Source organism: Chrysemys picta, chromosome 3 (genome assembly GCF_011386835.1).
Source record: "Chrysemys picta bellii isolate R12L10 chromosome 3, ASM1138683v2, whole genome shotgun sequence".
Lineage (NCBI taxonomy): Eukaryota > Metazoa > Chordata > Testudines > Emydidae > Chrysemys > Chrysemys picta.
The window spans coordinates 5,072,533-5,088,786 of record NC_088793.1 but is presented as its reverse complement, the minus strand read 5'-3'; the positions used below and the strand labels follow the sequence as shown (position 1 = coordinate 5,088,786).

General features: G+C 48.0%; 1 long non-coding RNA gene across 1 annotated transcript; it reads right to left on the bottom strand.

The window, feature by feature from the left end:
- Positions 1-3,436: 3,436 nt before the first annotated feature.
- On the bottom strand, positions 3,437-12,417 carry LOC135981998 (uncharacterized). The gene is made up of 2 exons (XR_010599196.1): positions 12,224-12,417; positions 3,437-3,724 (listed from the first exon to the last, which is right to left on the bottom strand). It is a non-coding gene; the product is annotated as an uncharacterized LOC135981998 (long non-coding RNA).
- Positions 12,418-16,254: the final 3,837 nt, after the last annotated feature.

Here is a 16,254-nt window from a genome sequence, read left to right as displayed (position 1 = left end):
CCCACCCCCAACTCCCTCCTAGTGGAAAAATACCACCACTCCAAAATGATGTCCAGTACCAGGTGACATGATCACATGACCCTGCAGTGTCAAAGCAGCATCCCAGGAAACTTCTCAGGAAGGAGGAAGTTTAGTATCTTCAAAGTCCTAATGGCCCATCCAGGCTGATTGCCTACTGTTTGGTGGGCATTCCCCTGGTGCAAGCACTTTTGTTATTGATACAGAGCCCGTATTCCTAACTTCAGATACAGAAATGTTACATCCATACAAATAGGATAATCACATTCAGTAAATCAGAACCTTTCCAATGATATCTCACATGACCCATCTTGCATAAAACATACCTTAGTTATGCCATATTCATAGAACAATATTTCTATGAAGAATATAGGGCGTAATGTCACAGCGGTGAAGAAGCATGTGGACAAGGGTGATCCAGTGGATATCGTGTACCTGAACTTTCAGAAAGCCTTTAAGAAGATCCCTCCCCAAAGGTTCTTAAGCAAAGTAAGTTGCCAGGGGATAAGAGGGAAGGTCTTCTCATGGACCAGTAACTGGTTTTAAAGATGGGAAACAAAAGGTAGGAATAAATGGTGAGTTTTTGGAAGAGAGATAAATAGCAACGTCCCCCAAGGATCTGTACTGGGACCAGAGTTGTTCAACATATTCATAAATGATCTAGAAAAGGGGGGAAACAGTGAAGTGGCCAGATTTGCAGATGATACAAAACTAAAGATCATTCAGTCCAAAGCTGAATATGCCCTCCTTGTTCCTAGATGTAGAACTCTGTGTTGGGCTGTATGAAATCACAGTTTGTTTGAATGGGCCCCATTTGCCAAACAAACTCTCCAGAACTCTCTGTATGACTGCCCTGTCCTCGTCGTTATTTCCCATTCTGCCAATCTTTGTGTCATCAGCACATTTTTATCAGCAGCAATTTTATATTTATGTCCAGGCTACACCTGAGGGCAGGTTGCTGCTCTGGCATCTGGCAGGCGCTGATGTCGTCTCTAGGTCAGAATGGGGCTGCCCTCCTGCAATCTCCCGCTAGCCTGTGAGCTGTCAATGCTGTGCTTACATCAGGAGATAGGTTGTGGCAACAGCCCAAGGGGGCTGAGCTGCTGAGCTCAGAACTAGGCAGGAGAGAGGGCATCAGATTTCCCAGGAAAACCCTGGGTCTTTTCAAAGCTTTATGACTCTCAAGCCCCTAAGCAAGGGACGTTTTTCCCTACTTGTGAAGCAGAATCTCCCAGCCTGAAGTGATAATCTAGTGTTACAAGTGCAGAAAAACTTTCATGGTATCGCCTGCCCAAGCATTCCAAAACCATGAGCTGGGCCCCACCAAAATCATGAGATTGACTTCAAAATAACGATATCTTAAAAAAAAATTCATCTGGGGAACTCTTCATTTGCCTTCTGGTGTCTGAGCCGCTAGGGTGCACTCAATTGACATTTTCCAGCTTCTCTTTGCAACCATGAGGGCTTAAAATGTGCTAACAAATAAAATGAAATGAAATCAAATCAAATAAAAAGCCGAGATTCTCAGATAAATCACTTGACTCCAGCAGTGGGAGCTTTAAGAAAACCACCCTATATCATGAGATAATAAAGATCCTTACCTCTTATCTAACACTTTCAGTCAGTGGATCTCAAAGCACTTTACAAAGGAGGTCTGTAGCATTAGCCCCCTTTTAGAGATGGGAAACTGAGGCACAGAGAAGAACAGTGACTTACCCAAGGTCACCCAGCAAGACAGTAGCAGAGACAGGACTAGCACTTAAGTCTCCTGAGTTCCGTCTAGTGCTCTATCCACTAGGCCACAGTGCATTTGAAGTAAGGGGTCATAGTCAGTACATTCCTGTGGTGTGTGGTGGTTATTTTGGCTCTCCCAATGCCATAGTTGTTGAAGTGACACATTTTGACCTGTGACCTGTGCTGGCCCAGGGGCATCATTGTTAAAACGAGTTTCTCACAGCAGGTTCTTGTTAGGCCTGAACACAAGATAACTGGACCATGTCTCCGATGTCTCATTGGGAAAGTTTAAAAGCCACTGAAGGCCTTGCAGTGCACTGACATACTGGGATTTTCAGAAAGCCTTTGACAAGGTCCCTCCCCAAAGGCTCTTAAGCAAAGTAAGCTGTCCTGGGATAAGAGGGAGGGTCCTCTCATGGATCAGTAACTGGTTAAAAGATAGAAAACAAAGTATAGGAAGAAATAATCCGTTTCTCAGAATGGAGAGAGGTAAATAGTGGTGTCCCCCAGTGGTCTGTACTGGGACTTTAGAAGTGATAATCAAGATAGCCCAGTTTTTTCTCTTACTTAATTGGCCTCTCAGAGTTGGTAAGACAACTCCCACCTGTCTCTGTATGTGTATATATATCTCCTCAATATTATGTTCCATTCTATGCATCCGAAGAAGAGGGCTGTAGCCCACGAAAGCTTATGCTCAAATAAATTTGTTAGTCTCTAAGGTGCCACAAGTACTCCTGGTTTTTCTATCCTACTTGTTGCTTGGAGGTAATGAATTATTCATTTGATCTTATAATAAATATTTTAACCTGTAATATACCTGTAAATGCCAATTAGAGGCTGCTCTGCATTTTAATCTGAGCAGAACAAGTCTGTATTTGCATGCTCTTTTCAGACATTTTGTTCTTTGTGATTTTGCTGAATTTAAAGTGTTCATGAAAACTGGAGGATTCAAGAACAGAGCCTCTTCTTACTGGATCACCATATATGGAGTGATCCCAGTAGGGACAAAATGCCACAGGTATGTTTTATATTAGGTAGCAGCAAATGTTCTATCATCACTAGCTGGGGTGGTCGGGGCAGTAAGGAACAACCAATGAATGGAGCCACGAGCTCGGTCTGTGGCCCTGTCTCTCTCTGTGGATGTGTCCTGCCAGCCCAATCGGGCCTGGTCAGAACAGGGGGCCTCTGGCCACCCTCCCTCCCTTCCTTCCTTCCATGGGGCTGTGTCCAGGCAAGCTCTCCTGAGAGTGTAGGATGGCTGCAGAGGGGTTGGGGGGGGTGTCCTCCTACCATCCTGCTACTCCTGGAGAAACTGTGCTGGGTCGCCATGGCCATCCAGGTGACCAGGACCAGAAGGACGCAGGTGTACAACACCCAGGGGCTGTCCCAGCAGGCACGGAGCCAGCTGTGTGTGATCCCCATCCTCGTGCTGGGGAGGACAGTCTGGACACTGGGCTCCCTGCTGGTGCTGCCACTGGATCTCTCCCGAGAGGCTGTTTGTTCCAGTGACGCATCATAAAGGGCCAGGACCAGGCGGGTCCTGACATCACAAAGGGACTGCACGCATCAGAGGTGAGCAAGACCCACAGCTCCCTCCAGCCCCTCCCCCGTGTTAGGGGGCTTATGTTTTTACCCTTTGACTTTCCTGGTTCTTCTCGCATGAACAGAGCAACAATACCCGAAGTTCAAAGGCGCAAACAATTTGATGTTTATTGGGGTAAACTTTTAGCAAGCTGAATTTTAGTTGCCGTTCTATTTTCAGGTACCATGGTAGCTGTTACACAGGTGCTGGCCTCCTCGTTGAGCATTTTGCGTTTTCGTACACATTTTCCACCCCTGTCAGCCTTTTGAAGCCATCCCCCACCCACGTCATGCTAGCAACAAGACACACACCACAGACAAACAACGCAAAACACAGATTCATAGTATTCTGGGTTATTCTTTCGCTGGCGCCAGCATGCTTGTAGAGTGTCTGAAAAACAAAAGAAACATTTTTTACCCCCTTTGGTGGGACAGATTATTGCTTAATAATAATACCAATTCCTTTTACAAATTTCCTTGCTAATTGCAGAAAAAACAGAAGAATTCCCTTTAAGCTGTTCTTATTTTGTTTTATAGTCAGGCTAGTGAATTACTCCACTCACTGGTCATTTATGAAATTTATGAGGTGGCGTGCCTCAGTTTCCCCTCTTGTACAACAGACCAGGTTTGCAATGGTTTTTTTGCTGTAGCAAGCTTTACGTTTATTTTCAGGTAATAGCTGAGAGACAGCTTTAGATTTTGGCTTTGTACACCCCCCGACCCACCCACCCACAGCCCTTAGGGTTAACCTGTCCCCTTTATTTTCAGGCTTGACTTGTTTTTTCACCTCCCTCTTCTGGAGGGCCAGAATCTGAGTCTTCTAGTAGCTTGTTTGCTGGCCAGATGGATTTATTATTTCCAAATTTTTTGTGCTGCTACTTATGGGTAGTTTTCTTCTTCCCCCATCAGTTACGTAATTTGCATTTACACAGAGGCTTTCTTGGCTTGTCTTAAAAGGGACACATTTCACTTCCACCAGAGTTCTCATTACTTCTCACTTTCATCTCCTGCTTTAAAACACACAGAGATTTGAAAAAGAAAGCACAATTTATTGTGGCTTCTTTTGGCGCCCTAATAGGATTTTAATTAAGTACCACGTTTTGTTTGCATTTCTTTTACCTCTTTTCCAATATACACTGCACATGTCCTGGGAAATAGTTTAATTTCATAACATTATATTAGCCATATTAATTTTACACAAGGTGTAACTACCTTCCCTTGCCCACAGAGTTTTCATGCACCCCCACCAAAGCGACAGTCCAATGCCCCAGAGCCCACCCAAGGCTCAGTGTTCCCATCATTGCTCCCCTTTTCCTTTTCCTATGCATGCACAAAACTATTTTTGCCTAACATTTTTTGCACTGTGATTAGTTTTTTTTTTTTACACAACTGTACCCCGATTACACTCCCATCTTGTACAACCAGAGACAGCCAGGGGCAGTCAAGTTAAGTTCCAATAGAAACCCCTGACATTCCTTTAGTGATTTTGATCACATTACCCAATAGTTAAATAATTTGATTAGATTATTTCTCCGCCTGCTGCCTGCAGCAGTCCCCTATAGACCATTTTTGTGGGAAAAGGGCCCATTTTTTCTCCGAATAGCTGTAAAGGCTTCTGGGGACAGACGCATCGTGGTGGTAGTAGCCACTCTTCCTGACCCCCGGGATAATTGAATTACCAAGCTTCCATCCAATGTGATTGCACAGAGTTGCACATACACTTACATTTATAGAACTGGGTTTTATTATTAAACCAAAAACTTGCTTCTTGTAACACCACAACTGTTACCTGTACCATTTTCACAACTCCCAAATGTTTCCTTTCCTCCAAACCCTGTATTATTAATTTTTGCAAAAGGTATTTGTAACTTTTTACTTACTTTTTTAAATTACTTACTCCTACATTTAGTTTTTGAAGGTAGTGCACTTTGTTTTTAACAACTCAGCCACCAAGTACAATTATTGCCACACAGCCGCCTTAACCTGTGCTGTCTTTACCCTGAGACTGTTCAAAGGGCAGTAAAACATTTGTCTCCATGGTTGCCCATGGATCTGTTCCTCCAAAAATTCCAGTGGACCACAGCAGACCTCCGTCGCACTTTGTCCCAAACCAAACAAACCACCAAAAACATTTCACATAAGTATCCAAAGTCCCCTCCACTAAAACTTCAGAAAAACAAAAGTGTGGACAGGCCGGGGGAGAGGAGCGGGTAGAGGTGGAAAGAAACCAATGAAGCCGGTCAGGGCAGTTTAAAGTACAGGCTCCCAGCAGCAAATTAAGTAAACTGAGAGAAAGAAGAAGGAAAAGAAGAAAAGGATATAGTTAGTGCTGAACCAAGAGTAGACTCCCCGGGTTGGAACAGTTGGGAACCCTTCCCCCCAGGTTCTCAGCCTGGCTCTGGGAGAAGAGTGGGGGTCGTTACCTGCTCCTGCAAACCCGGCCATTTTTCAGGTTGAAACCTTTTCTTTTTTCCTCCAATTCCCCAGGACCAAGTCCCAGCTCTTGTCTCTAAAGCTGGTCTGTTAACTCTGCTTCTGACTCTAAACCCTGATGGGCCAAATCATCTTTAACCACCCGAACTACTCTACACCCCTTCAGCAGCCCTTGCTGAAACAGCACCAACCTTGAAAGTTTACTGGCAGCTTCCCATAATGCTGCCCTCACTTCAAACCTCTCACAAGTGGGCTGAAGTGCCTCCTTTCCCTGGAGGGCATCCAGTCCCCATGGGCAGGGACGTTCTTCCACTACCCAGATACCAAAGGAGGGGGGGCTCCTCAGCCACCCCCATCCCTCTGGGTCCCCTAACACTGCATCCATTTCCTTTTTAATCTCATCCCAGGCTGACCGCTGCTCCTGGTATGGGCCCTGGTTCTTCCTTATCCATTTATCCAAAAAATCCTTTTCCCTGGCTTGCCAGAACCCGCAACTACCATCACGAGAGTTCGCTATAACCGCTCCAAGCAGAGCTGTGCGGACTGTTGGGGGCGGGCGGGGCTTACAGGCTGCCACTCACCTATCCGATGCGATGCATCTGAGTCACGGCACCAAGCTGTTAGGGGGCTTATTCCTTCACCCTCTCACTTCCCTGGTCCTTCTCGTATGAACAGAGAGCAACAATACCCGAAGTCCAAAGGTGCAAACAATTCCATGTTTATTGGGGTGAACTTCCAGCAAGCATGATTCCAGTTTCCTTCCTCAGTGTCCCCCTTCCCAGCTCTGACACCACAGAGCCATCCCTGTTCCCATTCACTGTTCCTATTCCCCCCTTAGCAAAACATGATTCCAATTTCCCCACCCCCATTCCCTGTTCCCATTCGGCCCCCCCTTACTTCCTGATTGACTGCAGACTATATAGTAAAACTTGAGTTGTGCTTAGCTATACCTTAACCAATCATGTTACTGAAATTTAACTAACCAATTCTAGCATACTGTAACATGGTTCTTTAACCAATTATATCCCACCACCTTAACAAACCCAACAAAATTAATTATACAGCAGACAGAAACAATTACAGAACCAAACAGACCATGCAAATAAACATTCAAAACAATACAGAAGCAAGAATTTTACACCCCAGCTATTGATAAGTGAGTTCTTGCCAGACAGGATGCTATCAAACTAAGTTTCCTTTTACATCTTCTGGGCTCTTCCCTTTCTCTGGAGGTGACAGGAATATCAGGACAGGATTGGATTCCTAACAGCCAATAGCACCTTATTTCCATGGGACTAGTCTGGGATGTGAGGATGGGACCGGTCACTTCTCAGCTTAGGGCTGTCTCTGCTGCTTAGCCGAAGGCCTCACTTAGCCTAAGAACAGAGCCTCAGACTGTCCCTTGCACATAAAAAAAAGAATTAAAATCACTTTTTTTCTACCTCGATAACTAGCTAAGTGATCAGAATACACCTAAATTCGTAAAGTATAGGCCTTTGCAGACAGGCCTGAATATCTCTATCCTAACACCCAGCACCCCATGTAGGTACTTAGAGACGGTGACCGAGTCACCCCGTAACCTTCTCTTCATTAAGCGAAAGAGATTGAGCTCGGGGAGTCTCTCACTAAGAGGCAGGTTTCTAACCTTTGAATCATTCTTGAGGCTTTTTTCTGACGTCTCTTTCATTGAGAACATCCTTCTGGAATAACAAGGAGTCTGGGGCACCTTTTTATTAGGGGAGGGAGGGAGAGCTAGCTCAGTGGTTGGAGCATTGGCCTGCTAAACCCAGGGTTGTGAGTTCAATCCTTGAGAGGGCCACTTAGGGGATCTGGTGCAAAATCAGTACTTGGTCCTGCTAGTGAAGGCAGGGGGCTGGACTCAATGACCTTTCAAGGTCCCTTCCCATTCTAGGAGGTGGGATATCTCCATTTAAAAAAATTGGGCATAAGCTTTTGTGGGTAAAAACCTCACTTCTTCAGAAGCATAGAGTGAAAGTTACAGATGCAGGCATTATATACTGACACAGAGAGCAGGGAGTTACTTCGCAAGTGGAGAACCAGTGTTGACCGGGCCAATTCAATCAGGGTGCATGTAGTCCACTCCCAATAATGGATGAGGAGGTGTCAATTCCAGGAGAGGAAAAGCTGCTTCTGTAATGAGCCAGCCACTCCCAGTCCCCTCCTTGAGCCGCGTGGGACGGAGCAGCTCCTAGCCATGCCTACCTAATGGTTGTGCCTCGTGATAAAACCTTAATGAAACAGGGCGGTGATTTGCTCTCCTGCTGCCACGCGCCAGATATGCTGTGACCCAGGAGTGTGAAAACGCAGAGCTTCTTCCCCTGCTCCACGTTCTCTGAGGAATGCTCCTCCGTATCTCCTGTCCATCGCTTTAAAACACATGATCGCAGATCTGACTGTCAGTCAGCACCCGAGTTGCAGCTCCTTTGAGGCAGGTCCTTGGCCGCAGGGACGAGCGTTTGTCACATGGAGGAGCGTGTGGGCAAAGGTGGCGTTAAGCCGTCCTCGTACCTGCCCGGTCCTGGGGCCACTCTTCATTGGGCTGGGTCCTAGTGCTCGACAGAGGAGCTGATCTAATCTGTCCCTGTTGCCAAAAGCCCCCCAATGGAGCTAGGTAGCCAGGGGAAGCGGTGGTAGAGGGATGCCTTGTCCACGCTCACTGCACTGGCTGTAGGAGCCGCTGTGGTGTCTGTACAGCAGCTGCGGACACGCGTGTTCAGGGACTGATCCATCCTTAGGGCAGCTTTAGCCCAAAGCCCCAGGATCTGGCCCTTCTGCCCCATCCTGTTGTCGTTGCCGGCATCCAGAGCAGTGCAGGGAACTGACTTCCCTGCTCTGGTTCCATCGGCCGTAAGAGGGAGTCAGAGCCCGGCACTCCGGACATTCCCACCGCTGGCTGGAAACGCCGCGCTCTGTGATCTCCGCACGGGTGGGCCCAAGTGGTGTGTGCCTGGCAGGAGTTCCTCAGCGTGGCACTAAAGATCCCCACAGGTAACAGAACACAGCGAGTGGGGCCCACGGTTGGTGTGACCTTCATGGCTCTCACAGCCCTTGGTGGTGAGCAGTGGTGAGACCTCCTCTGGTACACAGAGCGCAATGCTGGTCTGCCACGTGCAAGGCCCTACCAAATTCACGGCCATGAAAAACGCGTCCTGGGCCATGATATCTGATCTCCCCCGTGAAATCTGGCTATTGTAGGGGAGACAGAGTTCCCAGAGCTGGGCGGCCAGAGAGAGGCGGCTGCTGGCTGGGAGCCCAGCTCTGAAGGCAGCGCTGACGCCAGCAGCAGTGCAGAAGTGAGCGTGGCCTGGCGTGGTGTGGTATTGCCTCCCTTACTTCTGCGCTGCTGCTGGCCGTGGTGCTGCCTTCAGAGGTGGGTGCCTGGCCAGCAGCTGCCTTCCGGCTGCCCAGCTCTGAAGGCAGCAGCACAGAAGGAAGGGTAGCAATACCGTAACCCCCTGCAATGGCTTTGCGACTCTCCCACTGAAACCGTGAAATGTACGATTTAAAAAATCCTATGACTATGAAATTGACCAAAATGGGCCGTGAATTTGGTAGGGTCCTAGCCATGTGTAAGAAAGATGAACTCAAACTGGAACAGGTGCAGAGAAGGGTGACTAGGATGATCTGAGGAATGGAAAACCTGTCTGATGAAAGGGGACTCAAAGAGCTTGGCTTGTTTAGCCTAAGCAAGTGAAGGCTGAGGGGAGATACGACTGCTCTCTATGAATCCATCAAGGGAGACATACCTGGGAGGGAGAGGAGTTAAGTTAAGGGCCAATGTGGACACAAGAACACGTGTCTATAAACCGACCATCAACAAGTGTAGGCTTGTGATTAGGTGACATTTCTAATCAGCAGAGGAGTGAAATTCTTGAACAGCCTCCCAAGGGGAGCAGTGGGGGGCAAAAAACCGAACTGGCTTCAAGACTGAGCTTGATAAGTTCATGGAGTGACTGGTACGATGGGGCTGCCTACAATGGCATGTAACCGATCTGCAACTGCTAGCAGCAAATATCCCCAACGGCTCAGTGATGGGACACTAGATGGGTCGAGCTCTGAGTTGCTACAGTGAATTCTTTCCCAGGGGGCTGGCTGGTGGGTCTTGCCCACATGCTCAGGGTCTAACTGATCACCAATTTGGGCTCAGGAAGGAATTTCCCCCAGGGTCTGATTGGCAGAGACCCGGGATTGTTAGGTTTTTTTGCCTTCCTCTGCAGCATGGGGCACGGGTCACTGGCAGGTTTAAACTAGTGTAAATGGTGAATTCTCTGTAACTTGAAGGCTTTAAATCATGATTTGAGGACATCGGTGACTCAGCCAGAGGTTGTGGGTCTATGATAGGAGTGCGTGGGTGAAGTTCTGTGGCCTGCAGTGTGCAGGAGGTCAGGCTACATGATCACGATGGGCCCGTCAGGCCTTAGTCTATGATGTGGCGATGCCCTGGGCATCTGTGGAACTGGGCTCTGCAATGTACAGTGGGTGCCCCCCACTTGCGTGTTGGTGTGTAGACTTGTGCCCACTCCTTGGGGCTGTGCTGGCTCTGTGTGCCCACAGAGGAGGGGGCGAGACTGCCCCGTAAGGACTTGGTCATCAAACTGTACTTTTTAAAATTAAAAGCAAGTGCATTAGTTTCCGGTTTGTTGCTTTAACAGCAGTGCCAGTAAAAGCATTTAACAAATGTCTGAGCGACACTTTCATGGATCCCAACCTAGTCTGTGTGTGTGTGTGTGTGTGTGTGTGTGTGTGTGTGTGTGTGTGTGTGTGTGTGTTTTTCTCAGGGAGAATAAATCTGGGGCTCCTCCCTGCTCTTCTCGTTGTATTTCGGGTGACATGGATTTCCGCGAAGCACGGCCGTTCTGCTCAGCCGAGTACGGCAAATCAAGTCTTTCAGGAAAAAAGCTGAACTTCATTTGTTGGGCTTTTTTTTATTTATTTACTTACTTTTCCGTTCAGCAGTAAAATACACAAGGGACCTGATAGAGGCTAGTTTGGGTTCTTCACCAGTTCTGCAAGAAAGGATATTAAACCCAGCCCGGGGCTATCCCTGTACACTTTGAAATAGACTGTAACTCACTGCTAATTGGTTTTCTGAAGGCTGGCTTTAGAAAATCTTTAATAATTTATTGATATTGTGTTTGCCTTTGAAATCAGCTTGAAGGAATACTACTCGCCGCACCCAATCGCTCCGCCATGCAGGGCTAATGAGTTATTGGATTTTACATGCTCGCCCTATAGGAGCGTTTATACATTTCCTCTCTTCGGCTCTCCAGGCTGGCTTACGACACAGCGATGTTCTGGTGCAGCCTGCATGCCGTTCGGGGTCATGCATGGCCTCCCCGTCCCAGAGCATGGCGTGGTGCAGACGGGTCACTAGCAGCCAGATGCAGGGTGTTACGGGATGGCCGGGAAATCAAACATCTTCTTGCGCGGGCCTTTTTCTGACAGTCTCAGCGCTGGCAGGCAAGGAGTGTGAATCTGTTACAGCCACTCTCCGTTACCCATAACATTAACCCATTTTCATTGAATGATTAGCTGCCCGTGTGCGACAGGGGTAAGAAAGAGGGAAAAGATAAACGAGCGTACGGATGACCAAGAATGAAATGTCAGCACTCCCGTTTGATCAAGATTTACAGTTTACAGGCATTTCTAATAGAATACATGCTGAGGATTGCAAAAATACCTCACACGGTTAATGGGGGTGTTCCGTATTCGTTGTCTGTGGCACATCCAGTATTTGTATGGACTGTAATTCCATCACTCTGCTCCGCTCTAAACAACCTTTAAAGGGGGAATTTCTGTTTTTGAAACTTACTCGCTTGCATGTTTTAGAATCCACTGTGGAGACTTTATAATCAAAACATTTGCCTCTTATTTGGGCACCCTGGGATGGGACCGCCGCTTGGAGAAAGGCCTTTTGGCTCAGCGCCAATTGAGAAAATGTAACGAAGTCTCAGGGCGATGAAATGGCAGGAAAATCTCACGAAGGGCCCAATTTAAATCTCTTCCAGACAGTAGCTTCGGAGTTAAGGCAGCTAGTCCATTTTCTGCTCAGCCTCATTGTGCCCAGAGCTTGGAGTTTGTTTATGGTGCTGGTGAGAACCTTTCAATGAAAAATGGTGTGTGAGTGTGTGTGTGTGTGTGTGTGTGTGTGTGTGTGTGTGTGTGTGTGTGTGTGTGTTTGTGTTTTCGTGTTCCGGAATGTTTTGTGGACATTTCACCTTTTTCCCTATTCTTTGACTGGCTCGTGTGGTCCTCTTTGGTCCTGCAGATAACCCCCCAGATAGGTTAGTATTCCTCTGACTGGTACTGGTACTTAGCAGCTGTGAGCAGATTCCCCGGTTCCCTCTGGCTGCTTTGAACCACTCTGGTGAGGCCACCCATAAACGCAGCTTTAGTTGTCAGAGTGGGGCCGAACGGCCAGATCATACGGACGTACCTGTCCCGAGGTGCTGCAGCAACATCGGTCTTGCATTGTGTCACGGAGTGTGGGGGACACAAGGCCCTGCACCCCCGGCTTCCTGCGATTCACCATGACTCTCAGCCAGCCAGTAAAGCAGAAGGTTTATTTAGACGACAGGAACACAATCCAAGACAGGTCTTGCAGATACAGACAACAGGACCCCCTTAGTTTGGTCCATCTAGGGGACCCAAAGACACCACAGCCCCGGGGTGGGGGGCAGAGCCCCGTCTGGGCCCCCCTCCATTTCACCAGCCAGCTCCAAAACTCTAACTCCCTCCAGCGTCTCTCACTCAGCCTTTTTTCCATTTCCCGGGCAGAGGTGTCATCTCGCCTCCAACCCCCTTCCTGGGTTCTCATGTTACATGCTCAGGTATTGTCCCTCAAGGCCAGTCTCCCATCCCCCAATGCAGACTGTCCCAGCCAAACTTCCCCCTCAGCATTCAAAGAACACATTAAGAACAGTCCCAGTTGGTCACACATTGCCCCTAGCTAGGGGCGCTGAGAAAGCCGTGTGCCCTGGGCCCTTGTGACACTTGGCGGCGTTCCCTGTGAGCGCAGTACATAGGCTGGGAATGGAGCACTGTCCAACTGCAACATAAGGCCTTTAGGTGGGAGTGGGACAGATCGGGGAGAGCCCCAGAGCGCTGGCCCTTAGGCAGAAAATCCGTGTTGTAAAGCAGCGGTTCTCAACCCGGGGTACTCGTACCTTGGGGGGTGCACACAGCTCTTCCAGGGGTACAGCCACTCGTCTAGAGATTTGCCTAGTTTTACAACAGGCTACATGCAAAGCCCTAGCGAAGTCAGTACAAACTAACATTTCATACAGACAAGGAATTGTTTATACTGCTCTATGTACTATACTGAAACGCAAGTCCAAGAGTTATGTTGCAATTGATGTATTGTATAATTGGATGGTAAAAATGAGAAAGTCAGCCATTTTCCAGGAGCAGTGGGTGGGGACACGTTTGTGTTGGAGTTTGTAAGCCAGTCGTTTTGAAGTGAGGTGAAACTTGGGGGTGCGCAAGACAAATCAGCCTCCTGCAAGGGGCACAGGAGTCGGGAAAGGTCGAGAGCCACTGGTGTAAAGCACTTTGCCGTGGATCTCAGAATGTTCTGGAAAGGCTGTCGCTCCCCGCCCCGCCCTCAGCTGGTGCTGCTGATTGAGAGACGGATTGGCGCCTCCCTTTCCCAGCGGTCCCTGAGGCACTCTGGGAAATCTCCCCCGGGGTGACTTTGGGCCAAATGCCGGTGATGAAGTAAAAGGTCCCTGGATGTGCGTGCCCGTCTGCTTCCCCTAGACAAGCTGACGGCGTGTTCTGTCCCCTGAAAGAGGGGTCACGGCGAGCCAGTCTGTATCGCGCTGGTGAGCAAACTTTATTAGCCCCCAGAGTATCTTGTTAATTAAGTCTAGTCTCTGGAATGCGTGTCATGATTTTATACGTACCCACTGGTTTTCCATTCTTCTGCTTGCGATCATGTAGGATCTCTGTGCTTCGGGAAACACGCCAATTGGTGAGTTCACTGTAAACGTCTCTAAGTGCCGTGTGGGGAGCGGAGCGGTGACCTGAGGTGTCACTGAGATTGGGGTGATGTTTCTTTGGAAGCAGTGGATCTGTGATCGCTGTGAGTGTCCAGTGGAATGGGAGCTGGTGACTCCAGGGAGACGCTTGGGGGTGGCAGTGTGTCTGTGGGTCCCCCCGGAGGCATCACATGGACCTTGGGCAGTTCTTTCCTGACTTCCTTACTCAGCGTCTGCATGATGCTATTCCCCAGCCCCTGCGTGCCCTAGGTAGCACCTGGGCCGGCTGGAATCTGACGGTGCCCCTGGAAATGGGGAGGAGTTGCATGATTACGTAAGCCCTGTGTGGCTTTTCTAGGGGGATTCGCCCCTCCTCAATCCGTGGGCTCTGCCGCAGAGACTCGGTCACGCCTCGGTTGGGTCCTATGTAACTGTAAGAGTCATTTCGCCCACCACCGCAGTGGCGGGACTCAGCAACTGTTTAGTGACGGCCGGCAATAGCTAAGGACAAGAAGTGCAGAATGCCCCCTCCGGCGGGAACAACAAGGGGGGAGGAGTGTGATTGGGTTTGGAATTTGGAGCCAGGCTTTGCACCTCTACCCTTGTGGCAAGGGCCGTGGGATGTGTAATTACCATGAGCTGTCAGGACCTAGGTTTATGTATCAAATAGAAAACGGCATGTTTAGCAGCCCGGTGCCCGCTGCACGATGCTGGAGGATCATTTCAGTAGTGCCTCAGCAACCAGGCCCGCCTACCACTCCAGGCAGCATCCTAAGTCTTCGTGGGAGGTCTCTCATCCAAGCACTAACCAGGCCCAGACCTGTTTAGCTTGAGTTCTGAGCAGGTCGTAGCTCACAGTGGATCACCTGCTACCCACTGGATAGAGACTCTGTCAAAAGGCCTTCCCCGGAGAACGTCCATCAAGACAGGCTGCAGTCAGATTAACGGGGTGGCAGCTGGCAGCCTTTTGGCCCGGTGAAGAATTCTGAGCCATGAACATCACTTGAATACAATAGGGACCAATGAATGCAAATAGAGTTCCAGTATTACTCAGTGATTTCTGAGTGTGCACTAGTTCTCAGTCACGTTTATGCTGATGGTTTAGGAAGGAAACCTGCACAGCACCTTCAAAAGACGAGCCTGGAAGCTTAAACTGAAAACTTTGGTAGACAACCAAAATGGTGGACTCAACAGAGATACCGGTTTTATGTCTCCTTACAACAGTCTGTAACCCACTAGCTCTCCTTTGTCCTGGGACTGTAGCGTGTTAATTGCCCATCTAATTTGTAATGGTTTCTTGCAACTTAACTCCTTATGCTTAACAATCTGTTCTGAAGCAGCCTAGTTGCATTGTGAGCTCCCTGGAAGAAAACACCACCCATAGCCAAAAGTGATCAGCTCCTATTGTCTAGCCTAAAGAAAACCCTTGAGTCATCAGCTTACCTATAAACAAATCTAGTGTTCTCCCTTGAATAATTGTATTTTCTCTACAAAAATCCCTACTCACCCTCCAGTCAGGGTTCTGATGCTTAGATCCAAACGATGCATCACTTCCACTGGAACTCCATCTTCTCCTGACTGATCGTGCTGGGGGCTCTGCCTGTCTCCAGCATTCAGGACCCTCAGCTACCACCATCATCTGGGAACCCCGACCAGTTCAAGCCTCATAGAGTGGGTGAGATTCCCCCTCTTTCTCTCTCTCGGTTTTCCTTTCTACCTTAGGTATTAACCTTTAATCATGTATGTTATGTTGGTTTAGCCCTCCTTGTGTAGTTATCACTATTATTCAAGAAATAACTTTTATGGTTAAGTTGGTTGCTTCTTTCTCTCTTGCTGAACTTTACTCGTTTGTGTTTTTAGCTTCCCCCATTCACTCTACAGTAACGCTTCTTTTACCTAAGCTAAAGATCCCTGTGTGACGTTGTGCAGTCTATATGTGTCATAACTATAAAGGGAAGGGTAACAGCTGTCCTGTGTACAGTACTATAAAATCCCTCCTGGCCAGAGACTCCAAAATCCTTTTCCCTGTAAAGGGTTAAGAAGCTCAGGTAACCTGGCTGGCATCTGACCTAAAGGACCAATAAGGGGACAAGATACTTTCAAATCTTGGGGGAGGGGGAGGCTTTTGTTTTGTGTTCTTTGTTTGGGAGTGTGTTCGTTCTTGGGACTGAGAGGGACCAGACATCAATCCAGGTTCTCCACATCTTTCTAAACAAGTCTCTCCTATTTCAAACTTGTAAGTAAATAGCCAGGCAAGGCGTGTTAGTTTTCCTTTGTTTTTATCAACTTGTAAATGTACCTTTTACTAAAGTGTTTATCTTTGTTTGCTGTACTTTGAACCTGAGACTAGAGGGGAGTCCTCTGAGCTCTTTAAGTTTGATTACCCTGTAAGGTTAATTTCCATAGTGATTTTACAGAGATGATTTTTACTTTTTTTCTTTAATTAAAAGCCTTCTTTTTAAGAACCTGATTGATTTTTCCTTGTTTT